This window comes from Epargyreus clarus, unplaced genomic scaffold (genome assembly GCF_041222505.1).
Source record: "Epargyreus clarus isolate Ecla_fem2 unplaced genomic scaffold, WU_Ecla_fem_2.2 ptg000005l, whole genome shotgun sequence".
NCBI lineage: Eukaryota > Metazoa > Arthropoda > Insecta > Lepidoptera > Hesperiidae > Epargyreus > Epargyreus clarus.
Window position 1 is genome coordinate 15,918,714 of NW_027332213.1, and position 14,259 is coordinate 15,932,972.

Sequence of the window (14,259 nt, forward strand, 5' to 3'; positions counted from 1 at the left end):
TAAAAAAACCTAAAGTTCTTAAAAAATATAGGCTGACAATTACGATGATCGAGACGTCTATGAACGACCCAAATACACAGGAAAATAATGCATGTAATCATACAATCACCACATCGTGAGTGAGACGTTTATACTGTTATATCATACATACTTTACATATCACAAATTTAACATTTACAGTTATTGTTAGAGCAGTGTTCCCAAGCAAGTGGTCAGCGGCGGCGTTAAAATCAAGTGGACCACTCCACGTTAAATGGTAACATAATTGTTAAAAAGTTTAAGTACCATTGTGATAGTGCTTCACACGAAGCTTCATTTTCGAAAGGTCTTTCCTGTAACATTATATGTGATTGGAGGAAATACACCAATAGTTATACAATATCTTTACGGCGCGGTCATTTTAAACAAATTATGAAATAGCTTTGTCATTGCCCGTAAAACTAATGATTAGAAATCAACGATGATACAACACGACAAGTAGGTATAGCCCGCGCCAAACTGCTAGTCCGCTCTGAACTACTCTGAAATTGTTACGACCAGGAGTACAATTGCTGTGGCGACGCGATTCATTTCTATATTCAGAGCGGACTAGCAGTTTTATGCGGACTATATCTATACGATATATAATTATACGAGCGCTAGTAAGCTAATACGCAAGCGACATCCCGCACCAACGAAAGTTGCCGGCTATCGTTGGCAGTCGCTCACAAAAGGCGATGAAAGTTGGCGGCAGTCGCTGACGACAGCTAGCGACAGTCAGTGACGTTTATCAACGCCTGCGGGAGACTTGCGCCAACTGCCAACTGTCTTTAGCAACTGTACCCAAACGTAAGGACGTTCAAAACCTAGAATAGTATATTCTAAGACCATAAAAATAGGAATCAATGTTGCATAAATTGCATTTGATTTTGAACCTGTCCTGTCATTGATTATTGTTTTATTTATTTATATCTATAATTTACACTAATACATTAGTTTACTGTTTTCCTCAGGTAGGAATCTTATCTGGGGTTGATTTTAAATGTCCAGGTTACCACCAGGTAAAACGCATGCTCGCATACTATTATTATACTAGTTCTAGGAAAAAGGCATAAAAATGATATATCCGAAATCTGTTATTGAATTAACTGAAATAATTTATAAAGATAACAAAAATACACAGGCCGAATAAACTATTTAGTTCACTCTATTTGTGTTCAATCGAGCGCGTTTTCATGCAAATTGGGTTGAAGCCAAATAAATATGTCAAATTGTTTTTCAGTTGGTTAAATAATCGTCGTCGCTAACACAATATTAATATATCAGCTGGGTACGTATCTCTTTTCAAAGTAAGAGGGGCGTAGCCCACTAATAATGAGAGAGTAGTAGATAGACTTCACACATTCTTGTAAAAAAAAGTTTAAGAATTCACAAAAGCGCTGCTTTCTCATAATTTTTCTCTTCACAGTTTAAGATGATGAAGATGAAGAAATGTTGTAGACTCAAATTATGATTCATTTCTACACATAACTGAAAATTCAGAGGTGCATGCCTGGGGTCGTACCTCGAACCCTAGATTGATGGCCGAGTTTCTAATCACAAGGCTATCTCTAATTTTTACTATATGCTCTACACTACCCTACACACTCTCTAGACTCACTCTACACTGCTCTAGACTTATGAATCGTAATTAAATAATTTTATAATTTACTAGCTGACCCGGCAAACGTGTTGCGATATAAATAAAAAAATGTTAAGGGTGAACAACCCTTATTTTTAGGGGTATGAAAAATTGATAGTAGCCGATTCTCAGACCTACTGAATATGCATATAAAATTTGGTGAAAATCGGTAACCCGTTTCAGAGGAGTACGGTAACTAACATTGTGACACGAGATTTTAATATATATAATAATACAAATAAAATACCTATTATATTTTATTATTTTTAATAACATCTAGTGAACTGACAATAGGGTCAATCATGAGGTCATCTATCTGGGATCGCAAAAATTCGGACAGAAGCAATTCCAATCACAATAAACATTACGTATCCAAATTACACAATTGTTTTTATGGACCTAACTTTCTATAAGGTGTCATTCAAGATTGCCCTCCAACACCACGGTGTTAACACGGTGTCGTCATCGATGGCTACCATAAATTACATAATAACACACGTTTGGCATTAAAGGGTAATTGTCAAATTTCGTGTTAAAGGAATTGGAAATGTACTACAAGAAATATAAAAAGTTATATATTCAAAGGTTAGATTCCGGAGGCACCCCTGCCAGGCCTATTTCTGTCAAATAACAACAGTGTTAAGTGCTGCTGTGTTTTTATGATTTAACGAATGTGGTAAGGAACAGACACTTATACGAGGTTTTCAATTTAAAGAGCTACGGACGACAGATCATATCGACAATCATCGCCGACTGTATCCTTCTATCGCTAGCGACCATTAGAGAGGTGACACACAAGAAACAATATGCCGGCGACAGGCAGAGACCTCCGACAATTGCCGCCGACTGTCGCTGAGACTCAAATGTAGACCTCAAATGTAGCAACGCATCTATTCTACAATAGGATACTAATAATATTCTACAATATTTTCTAATATTACTTAATGCCCACAATATTTCCTAAACCTTCATATAGATGGACCTATATACTTCATAGAAAATGTACGCATTTTATCCAATGACAAGGATAATACAATTACCCTGTAGTTAAAACCCATTACATTTTTTACACCATTCCATAACAGTGCAATCATATATGAATTACCTAGAGATTTGCAGCTTTTTTACTATTGATTACTACACATCCTTTAATTAACCTGATGCTACTAATGAAGCACTTTTAGGCCAAGGTGTCACTTAACTGGTACAAGTTCTGATACAAATTAAGGACAGCATGTAGAACGTTATAGAAATTATATCTATTATTTATCATTACGGTACGGCAAAGGAAAATATTATGAAGATTCCTAAGAGCTTTAAGAGTTCTTTAAATAGAAATAGTTCTGAAAGGTGTGTGAAGTCTACTCCGCATATGGCTACAGTGGACTAAGACCTAAATTCTTCTCATTCTAAGAGTGCCCATACACGCCAATGAGACAGCAAACACCAGATGAGCTTGAAACCGACATTATTACAAACTATTTAAAACAGGAATTTATGTTATTATGTCTTTTTATGGAATCTCCGTAACTCAGTGGGTGACGCGAAGTTTCCGATTAAATATAATATTCCGATTAATAAACAGTAACGTTAGGCATCATAGACGAATCTTACTTGCCGTATTATATTCATGAGTTTGTAGATACATATCTACCTAAATATAATCAGTCCTACTAATATTATAAAGTTTGTGAGGACGGATGTATGTTTGTTTGTTCTTGTATAAAATAAATCCAAGTTGCTGTGAATCATACACATGTTACCTCCACAAAGTTTATATTTTTAACACACTCATACGACACACCCACGCCATTTAATTTATCAACTCGTATTACATAAGGTTCAAGAACTCAAGCGTGATATATGATAACCATGAACATAAGTAAATATTAGTTTTAGTTGCATTCTTACCGTACGCGTATTCAAAGCCTTCAACCATGTAAAAACATTGTGCGAAATCGTAAAGTTTGTTTTAAGTTCCTTTTGAATCTTTGAGATCTATTCATACTCTCAGTAACATGTTACTTAAATTCAATTCAATGTTTGTTAGTTTTCAAAGAAAACAGACAACATGCCAAGTGACGTCATGTAATTGGAAGTATTCAGAACCCTTACCATGAGTTTTTACGTTTTGACAAATATTACTGTTTTGGTATTTGTTTACGTATTGGCCCATACTATTTCCAAGTTATGATATAATCCGCTAAGGGCGCTGATTGGAAATTGTATGGGCAAATACGTAACTCATGGTAAGGGTACAGACCACTGTTCCAGAAATAATATTCGCTCATAAGTAGTAAAAGATTTTGTTTAAAATTTTTTTGGGTGCAGAATTTTAGGGCACTTTGTAAGAGTTTTAGTACATATCAATGATAGCACTTAAACAAATTATCTGTACATCTGCACGCACAACATCCGTCCCCCGCTATAAATATAATTTGATATGTTTTCCCAAATGCGTAAAATGGAATACATTTCAAAAACACGTGTCGTTTGAAGTCACTTAGATTTTCTTGTATTGATATGACATGGCTTCTAACGCCATTGAACATCTATAATCAGCCTCCGATAAGATTAGCTCCCTATCTGAGGTTGGCAAAAGATGCGGTGCTGCCCCTGAGGACTAATTTCAACCTCGGATAAATATGTCCCTTACCACAACCCTTAAACCAGAACACAGCAGCGCTTAACACTGCAGTCATTAGGCAGAAATAGATGTAGCGGTGGTGACATCCCACTTACCATCAGGTGGACTGCATGCTCGTTTGCTACTCACGTCATAAGCGAATCATTTGTCAGCAAAACTTATTAGCTAGTCGTTTTACTTGTAAGAAAACTCCCAGTTCTAGGTTCACATATAGTTTATTTCCATAAATACACCTACACTGATCACTTAAACTATTCCAACACTTTCTAATTAAACTCACAGTAATTTGTTACGGTATAAATTTATCTTTCGTTTATGGTATAGGAGTAGCAGTTCACCTGATGGTAAGCATACCGCCTATGGACATCTGTAATCAACCCTAGATAGGATTAAATATTTCTCCCGGAAGTCGGCCACAGATGCGCCGCTACCCCTGAGTACTAAGCTGGAACGTCTCGGAAAAGTCTGTCTCCCTTACCACACCCTTCAAACCGGAACACAGCAGCGCCTGTAACACTGCTGTTATTAGGTAGAAATAGGTATGGCGGTGGTGCCGCCGGAGTCGAACCACAAAGGGTTCTACCTTACTACCTTCGTCTAATGTGAAACTGTTAAAATTTTAAATAAAAGAACATACTGTAAGTGATGATTTTAAGGTGGTAGAACCCTTTGGGATTTGACTCCAGAGCCTAATTATACTCCCTAACAGAATTATGAAACGTTACTATGCTCCACTTTGAGGTAGGTTTAATAAGAGAGAAATACTTGTATGAGACATTCTACCAACCTTGAATTGAACTTTAATCGTATTTGTAAATGATAACATGTCCATGGGAAGCAATGGCCACTTGCCAACAGATGGATTCTCGTTTCTTACTTCATTTTCACAAAAACTTACGTGTAACATTGTCATTAATGTTTGCAAAAACAGTTGTAAGAAACTTATCTCTATCGTACCAAAGTACAGTCAGCTTCACTAATACGTCAAAAGTAGTTGGACACCGTAATTGCAAAATGGCTAACGTCACTAATATGACTTGTCACTGTTCAGCTACTTTTGACACTGTAGTGTTCATCGACTATTGAAACTTTGAGACGCTCATCTAATTATGGCTCGTTGTGTTGAGCTACTAATGAGCGCTTGGGTTTATAAGTATTTTTGAAACCTTAAACTGTCCATCTACTTTTGGAGCTGACTGTACATATATACAAAAACTAATTCAATTATGCTCGGCGATCGTCAAAGACATATTTGCGAGTAAATATCACTAATTTAATATAAATGAGGAAGTAAAACTCATTTTACGCCGTAAGCTCCATTAGGTTTTTGTTCAATAAACCTACAAAATTTAACCTTATGTTAAAAGGTGGTAGACGCAGAATAGTTCGACTGAGGAGGTATAGACCGCGCCAAACTTCTAGTCCGCTTTGAAATTGTTGCGCGCAGGTTTAGTTAGCATATACTCCGTATATTGAGGGCACACTAACGCAGCTATGTACCTTAATTGCAGCTATGTAAATTAAAAGAAATTAAAAAACGCATATCGTGAGTACCCGTTACATAATAAAATGTCTCAATTCCGCGGTAATTTTAGTCTAAAAAATTGGTTACAGATGTCCATTGGCGGCGGTGACCACTTACCATTAAGTGGACTGCTTGCTCATTTGCCACTACTAAAGAAACATACCTTCATTAGAATACCGACCATCTCCAACAACTCACCCTTCCTATAGATATTTGCAGCATTTATCGCAGAATGAGGAGCATCACCTGTTTTAAAGAAGATCATATTTGCAACATTTTAAAAAACAATGAATTAATTATGAATATAAATTATTTATTAATTTATAAATATTTTTATTAGTATCTAGTTTAATTTATTTTATTTTAATTCCTGTTTAATTTCATGTTTAAATATATTTAGTAACACTGTAATATTTGTATGTAAATAAAATATAAAGTAAAATATACTTTATTTATTTGTGTAAATAAAGTATATTTTATTAATTAACGTAATTAGCTTTCAACCGATTTTTATTTAATAATGCATTGTAGTTGTTGATTGATAGCTTTAATCTAGATTACGTCCAAGCTTCAGGCTAAATTCAATTATATTATACAATCGGCCAAAGCTTATGTATTTCTTTTGACGTCTGCCTGACCTATCCGCCTGCCGCATGTAGAGGTCTGGCATTACAACTAAATTATCTGCTTATAATAATGTGTAGGGTTGGCACTGCTTACGAATATTTATATAATTTCATTTTTTTACGTCTGCTTGACCTATACGCCTGCCGGCACATGTACAACACTGGCATTACAACTAAATTATCTGCTTATAATAATATGTAGGGTTGGCACTAGTTACGAATATTCATATAATTTAATTTTTTGACGTCTGCTTGACCTACGCGTGCCAGCCGCATGTAGAGGTCTGGTATTACAACTAAATTATCTGCTTATAATAATGTATAGGGTTGGCACTCGTTGAGTGTGCTCACATAATTTAGTTTTTTTACTGTGAAACTTAGATGAATAAAATACATAGATTGATCACTCCTAACAATAAAGTGTAACCAGTTTTGAGAATTGAAATTGTTGCGTAAATAAATTTTGTCCCTAAAATGTCCCTAAAATGTTTGAAATACTTATTTATTTATTACGAAAATTACGTAGTATTAGTCCATCTGTGGCTTAATTCAATTTCAAGGCGGTGAAGTATCTTTCTATTTTACTTATGAAAGAGATAAAACAGTTATTTTGTTAATGAATATGGTTCTAATACCATCTTAATTATTCTCATGGTTGCATCGTAAAGTACTGACTTAATTTTCGGAGGATTTTTTAAGTGACTTTTCCGAGACATTCCAGCTTAGTCCTCAGGGATAGCCTTATCTATGGCCGACCTCAACTAAAAATTAAATCGTATCTGGGGTTGATTACTGATATCCAATTGCCCATGGTCTGCTGTGGGCACTTACAATCGTACATGTAGTTAATTCACTACTCTATCAGTTAAACTCATCTGCTGCTCCTATATTATAAAAAAAGCACGACGTAAAGATATAAACAGAAGCCCTAGAGCAAAGCCTCCGAAAACTCAATTTCCATGCACGCTAAGCCTCATTTCTATGCACTCCCTCATTACGGTACTCTTGGCCAACGGTGGCGATCACTGGTAATAGCAGGGCAAGTGTCGTACAGAGAAGTCTTGCATCATTTTTGTATACATATTTGACACTAATTGGCAATGAAACCAATCTGTTCTATTGTTTGATGTACGAGTACATTTAATGTTATTAGATTGGCCAATAAATCTTATCTGTTTGATATAAGAGTATGATTTGTGTTAGAGTATATAGTTGTCGTGCTTGTCTAATATAATCAGCGTAAAGTGTGAATCAATGAAGAAGGTTGGTTTACTTCGCAGGCTCTACCGCGTCACCTGTTTCTGCCCCATAGCAAATTTTAAGCGTTAATGTGTGCACTTTTGAAGGGGATGATAAGGGAGATCCATTTATATGAGGCATGTTAAGTTGGTTCTCAAGAGTAGCAACACTTTTGTAACCTTAGCTAAATTAGTACGCACTCACAGAATATTAAAACCTTTTAGCGTTTAATTGTAAGATTTCAACGTGTTCAATATCCTCAAAACATCTAAAACATGATATCTAAAACCAACAACACTAACCACACACACCACAAACTTACACCACCACATATAACCATGACATTTACTAAGTATTTCCTTGTCAATGTAACCACATTTAAAGATATAAAAAAGTTGATAACAGTTCACATGTTGAAGAATGGCCATTTCTACTAATTATCGATTCTGTGGGTAATTAAGGTTTCGTAATAGAATCGAATGTCGTACTTGTACGACACACGCACTATACAGGGAGAGACCGATGTTCAGATAACTTCGTGCCTCCATTCCCAACCATGGCACGAATTCACGCCAAATCCGCCTCTAATATAATAGGGTGGCAGCCTTTTTTTCATTTCGAGGGGGAAACCTTCAAAAGGTACCCGACGACGTGGGAGCGACGCCGGGTTATGTGGGGTTTTTACCGCACAAAAACACCCCAGGTGGCCGTCCTCAGCGCTTGTTGGAGAACTACGGGATCTCCGAGGCAACGAAACCTGGAGTCCTCCAAGCGCGATGCCCAGATTGGGCTCTACCCTGGGGGAGCGTTCGCTCCTCCCATAACATCTGGTGATTATGCGACCACACATACCGCCGTCCTTCCCGAGTTCGCTGGCGGTTCGAGCTCCCACTCTTGCTGCCCGCAACCCCGGAAGCCCCCTTTTAGTCACCTCTTACGACAGGCAGGGGATACCGTAAACCTATTCTAGTCCCGGAACTACAGCGACAAATAGGTTGTCAGCCTAGGTGTCATAACATAGTTGACATGAACTTACATCATAGAAAAGAAGTAGTCTAGTGGGAATCGGTGGGTTGGAGGTTCGAATCCCTGGCACGCAAATCTGATTTTTGAAGATTCATATATTAGAAAGTACTGATCACTGGTCATCAATAAGAAGGCGCGTGTATTTAATGATTAGTTAATTCGTTTATGAGGAAACCCACACGCAAGTATTAAATTAAAATTTAACGTTAACTTGCTTGTCACTTATAAGGGAACCTACACGGCATATTTATAAAAAAGTTCTTAAATTGTCCATTCAGGTGATTCTTTTAAATATATGGTAATTAGGTATATGAACCATGACTTAAAGTAACTTTCTTCAATTTATGCATAGAAAATTACAACAAAATAAAAACTATAATAGTAACACAGCAAGTTAATATAATCAACTTGTAAAAATGTTTCATTAAAATTTTTACTTTTCATTATCTACTTTGAAAGAAATTTTCCTGTTTTAATAAAAAGCTCCGGCGAAGTACAATAGCTTTTATAGCGCCAGTAACTACAGAAAGCTTTTATTCTTATCCTAACGAGCTAACTTAACGATATTAGAGTCTGCAGTGGTCAAGGAACAGTTCTATTGGTAGCGATAAACGAGTGAAACTAGATTTTGTATCACAAACTTTTATTTAACTCACGCTTTTTACACTCACGGCCCCACACTAGGATTCCCTGTGTCGTGGGTGCTATGGACACACATACGCAAACACAAACACCCAGACCCAGAAACAGACATCTAAATCATTTTTATATTTGTCTGGCTGGGGATCGAACCCGGGACCCTCCGCACGTCAGACGGTATTGTGACAGCTCCGCCACGTGGGTTCCACACGCCATCTTAAAATTATATATGTGAGGTAATCTTACACCTGAGTTTTGGTTTTAACTCCAATCGATTAAGCTGAAACTTGGCATATTCGTTTAATTTGGATGAGAATATATGGTTAGCTTACGCCATTCTAAAATTGATATGATGGACACCCTAATGATATGGCGTACCAGTATTTTTAATGCGCCCATATTCGCTCATATTTTTATTCGGGTGTCAAATGAAAGAATTTTTGAGCAGTATACGACAAAAACTTGCATTTAAAATCTTTTTTGAATACAAATATATTTTAACTAGACATTTTATGTAATAGAAGATTCAGTACACCTAAAGGTAAGTGGTAACTGGCGCTCATGGACGTATAATGTACCATAAATAGGATTACTGTAATACTTACTTGGGAAACGTTTCAGTTGAAACGTCTTGTATAAGTGCGTTTCCTTACCACACCTTTCAAACTAGAGATATCTCATCGCGCATCGCTTGTGTTGAGACAAGTGTGCTGCAAACCACGCTACAACACCCAGGGGAGGTCTGCTTGCACTGGTTCATAGTTTCTTACTCCTTACAACAATCCAATATTCTTAAGTCGTAAAATTTAATTGGTCAAGTCGAAATTCTATACCTACTTCAATGCGATGTAATGAACAGGTAAATATGATAAAGGTATATAGAAGTAACAGTGATAGCCTCGTGGTAAGTAAATCAGCGTCTCAATCAGAAGGTTAGAGGTTCGAATTTCACACGTGCACATTTCCTAACGCCTGAGAGTGGGGAATGTACCCAACAGTGGGACAGTAATAAGATTGTTTTAATGATAATGATGATGATAACTTAATTAATGCGCAAATCAATTCCTGTGTTTCCCTGGAATGGCGCTTAATACTGCAAAAATAGTTAAGGCGGTAGGACTCCAAAGTCAAACCACTAAAGATTCTACCACCCTAATACTAATTCAATTACTTTAACATAGAATTCTACTTTGCTGTAACAATAATTACACTGGAGACTTAACCAACTTAACTGTATAAAACTTTACAAAGCATCTACTAACCTCTAATGGATAAACTTTTCATTTTCTTATAACATAAAAGGATTTTTTCTATGCTTTCATTATTTTATAATGAAAAGAGTTGAAGTAGGTAGTTTATATAAATCTTAAAACATTTTTAAAAATTCTTAAGGATATACTTATTCATCATATTTTTATTAAACAAGAGGAGTAATATAAGAGAAACTGTTTGATCTGGTGCCTACATCACCCTTCCTACATCGCATCATTCGCTAAAGGATGAAGTTCCATCCACAACAACTGGACCCGTGACGGTACTCTACGGTTCGGTTTGCACGGTTATTTTGCAAAATCTGGAATGAACTTCCTCCTGAGGTATTCCCGGAGCGCTATGACATGGGGCTCTTCAAGAGGGGTACAAAAAGCCGACGATGCATTGGCGACTCTTCTGGTGTCGCAAATTTCCATAGGCGACGGTGACTGCTTTCGACTAAGAAGCCCGTCTGCCTTATCGTTGGGTATAAATATAAAAACTAAATATGTGTCCCACTGCTGGGCACAGGTCTCCTTTAAGAATGAGTGCAGTTTAGGCCATATATCATCGTTCTGGTCATCTGCGGGTTGGTAGACTTTACGAACCTTTCAGAACCTTATTTAAAGAACTCTCAGGCGTGTAATATATCTTCACAATGTTTTCCTACACCCTTATAATTAGCAATAAGTAACTTCAATACATAATTACATACATCACGAACTCGAGTTTCGAAAATAAACCACGATTGAGAGATCGAGTGTCTACTTATCCTGCGCTACTATAACTTTTGCTTCGCAAACGCCTGCTAGAAATGTCTGCCTCGCCAAACCTCTAACTTTACATACATAGCTAGAACATAGCTGCCTTTAACATTCCTTTCATAAGCCGAACCATTGAGGCACATTCCAGTATTCAAAATATATTTCCTAGCAACATATTAAAAATAACTACAACAATAAAAGTCGGTACATTGTTTGATGTTTTTCATGTTAAAAGCAAGATGCAAAGCGGTCATGTTAACCGGGCGATGAACTAGGGAATGTGGTTATGGTGTAGAGGAAGGATATGGCTGCCGTGGCCGCAACCTTGCCCGCGTGTCCATCTGATAAATACATACTTTGTAGTGTGGCCATAACGATTCTACATATCGGACATTCGGCGTCAACCTATTATTGTCCCATTGTTCGGCACGGGTCTTCTATCAGAGTGAGAAGAATTGGGTCATAGTCCACCGCGCTGGACAAGTGCGAATTGGTAGACTTCACAAACCTTTGAGATTTCTTTATGGACTTCCTCACGATGTTCTCCTTCACCATTTTAGCAAGTGATTACTACTTTTCAACAATAAAGTATATATAATATCATGAAATAGTATTATGAACATTAAGCGGTTTTTAATGCGCAATTAATTTGACAAACACTGGTGCGTCTGCGCGCGTGTCTGGAATTCGAACCTCACCCCCACCGATTGAGAGGCCGAGTTTCTACCATTAAGCTACCACTACCTATGTCGAACATTGCATCTTATTTTATATTACATTGTTTTTAATATACTTGTTAAGTTTCGTACATTATATAGCTATGACCTTTATGTTTATAATATTAATTAAGTTCTTATCAATATTTTTGTAATCATTTTTTATAACATTGCATAAGGATGTAAATCTAATGGTGACATAAAAGTTATATTGCAGAGAACCGGCATGATATAATAAACCCAAGACATATTTGAAAATTATTTCGAAATAAGGTATTTCTTTTATTACTTATATCCTTTTCAATTGACGGCCCAAATATGTTAACAATTGTTAATAAGCGTACTTATTAATACACTAAAACTGAGGTCATGTAGGTCTAGAAATGTAACATGTCTTTTTTCATGTTCTCCTTTCTCCCTTTTTTTCATTTTATTTTATTTCCTATTTATTATTCTTTTTTTTTTAGTATAGTTGTACCGCCTTCAATTTTTCTGCACATCCCTAAGGTTGACTGGGAGAAAATGCTATTTAGCATTAAGTCCGCCTTTTGCACCACACTGTTTTTAACATGGTCAATAAAGAGTAAATAAATAAATATTTTACGCACATTATCCTTACCTATATAAAATATATGGTTGAAAGGTGACAGGACCTAAATGGTCGACTAAGTACTTGTAGGAACCACATACTTCTAGTGTGAAGCAGTTCCGTATACAATAGTGTGGATGCTGGCTGTTATAGACATCTAGCTTAGCCCTTAGTATAACGCATCGATCATTATCGTCGTTGTCTATCCATTACTGTACCCCTGCTGGGCATTGGTGTGCTCTCAAAGTGAGAGGGGTTCAATCCACCGCGCTGGCTAAGATATTGAAATCCTATTCTATATGGAGTTGGCTTCAAATGACTTCTGACTGTATTTTTTTTTATAATATTGGAGTAGCAGATAAGTGGCTACTGCCGCCCATGGACATGTGTAATGTGATAGGATTAGATATTCCTACCTGAGGTCGGCCACAGAAGCGCCGCTACCCCTGAAGACTAAGACGGAACGCCTCGGAAAAGTATGTCTCCCTTACCACACCCTCCAAAACCGCACACAGCAGCGCTTAACACTGCTGTTATTAGGCAGAAATAGGTGTGGTGGTGGTACCGCCGGAGTCGAACCACAAAGAGTTCTACCACCTTCTATCTATGGCACATCTATCAAAATAAATCAATATCGGGAATGTCCTAAATATTACTAATAGATGTGGATTCTAGCGTCATGGAGTCAAAATCCTTATTGCTGTTAAGGCAACTCGTGACTCATAATTACAGAGAACAATATAAGTGCCTGAAAAATATGTACATTACTTTTCCCTATATGTACGGGAAAATTAAAAATTATGTTATTACACCTCATTACTGCGGCAAATTACAGATATTGACTGCACATCCGGAAAGGCAGATGTCCTCAAAGATATGAAAGAAATATATTTTTACGTTAAATCGATAATACTGGAAATAATATTAAAAGAATACGTTTTAATACTATTTTTAAATTACTATTATAATTAATATATTTTACAGAACTTCAGTTCTTAAACCACATTTCCTTACCTATGTACCTACCTATAGTGCCTACTATTTACGCGTCTTGTATATTTTAAGTTCTTAATAATATTTTCAAATGGGACTTTAACTATCTATCACTATTACCATTATTTTGTTACAAAACTTTTGATTGACTTAGTTACCCAAAACCCTACTCACACTCATATATTATGACAGACAATTTAATTGTACTATAATTAAAATTTAAAACCTGTTCCCTACTAACGTCTAATAAATTTCCCGAAGCTCCATAATGTGAAACTTTACAAAAGAGCAAATAAATAATTGATATGTACATTTTAATGCAACAAATAGCAATTTAGTCTATTTAAGTCTTTTCCATAATTATATCTATATAATGTCTTAACTCGTTTTATACAAAGCCGTATCGAAACCATTGGTACTTTGAGAAAACTTAACTAAACACCTTCACTTTTTAAGTCAACTATGTGTCATTATTTTTTATATGAACATAAATTAAACAATTTAGATGCTAATGCAAGTATAACGCTAATTTCGCTCTGTTTATTTAAAATAATTCAATAAATAATTAAAGCGTATAATTTTGA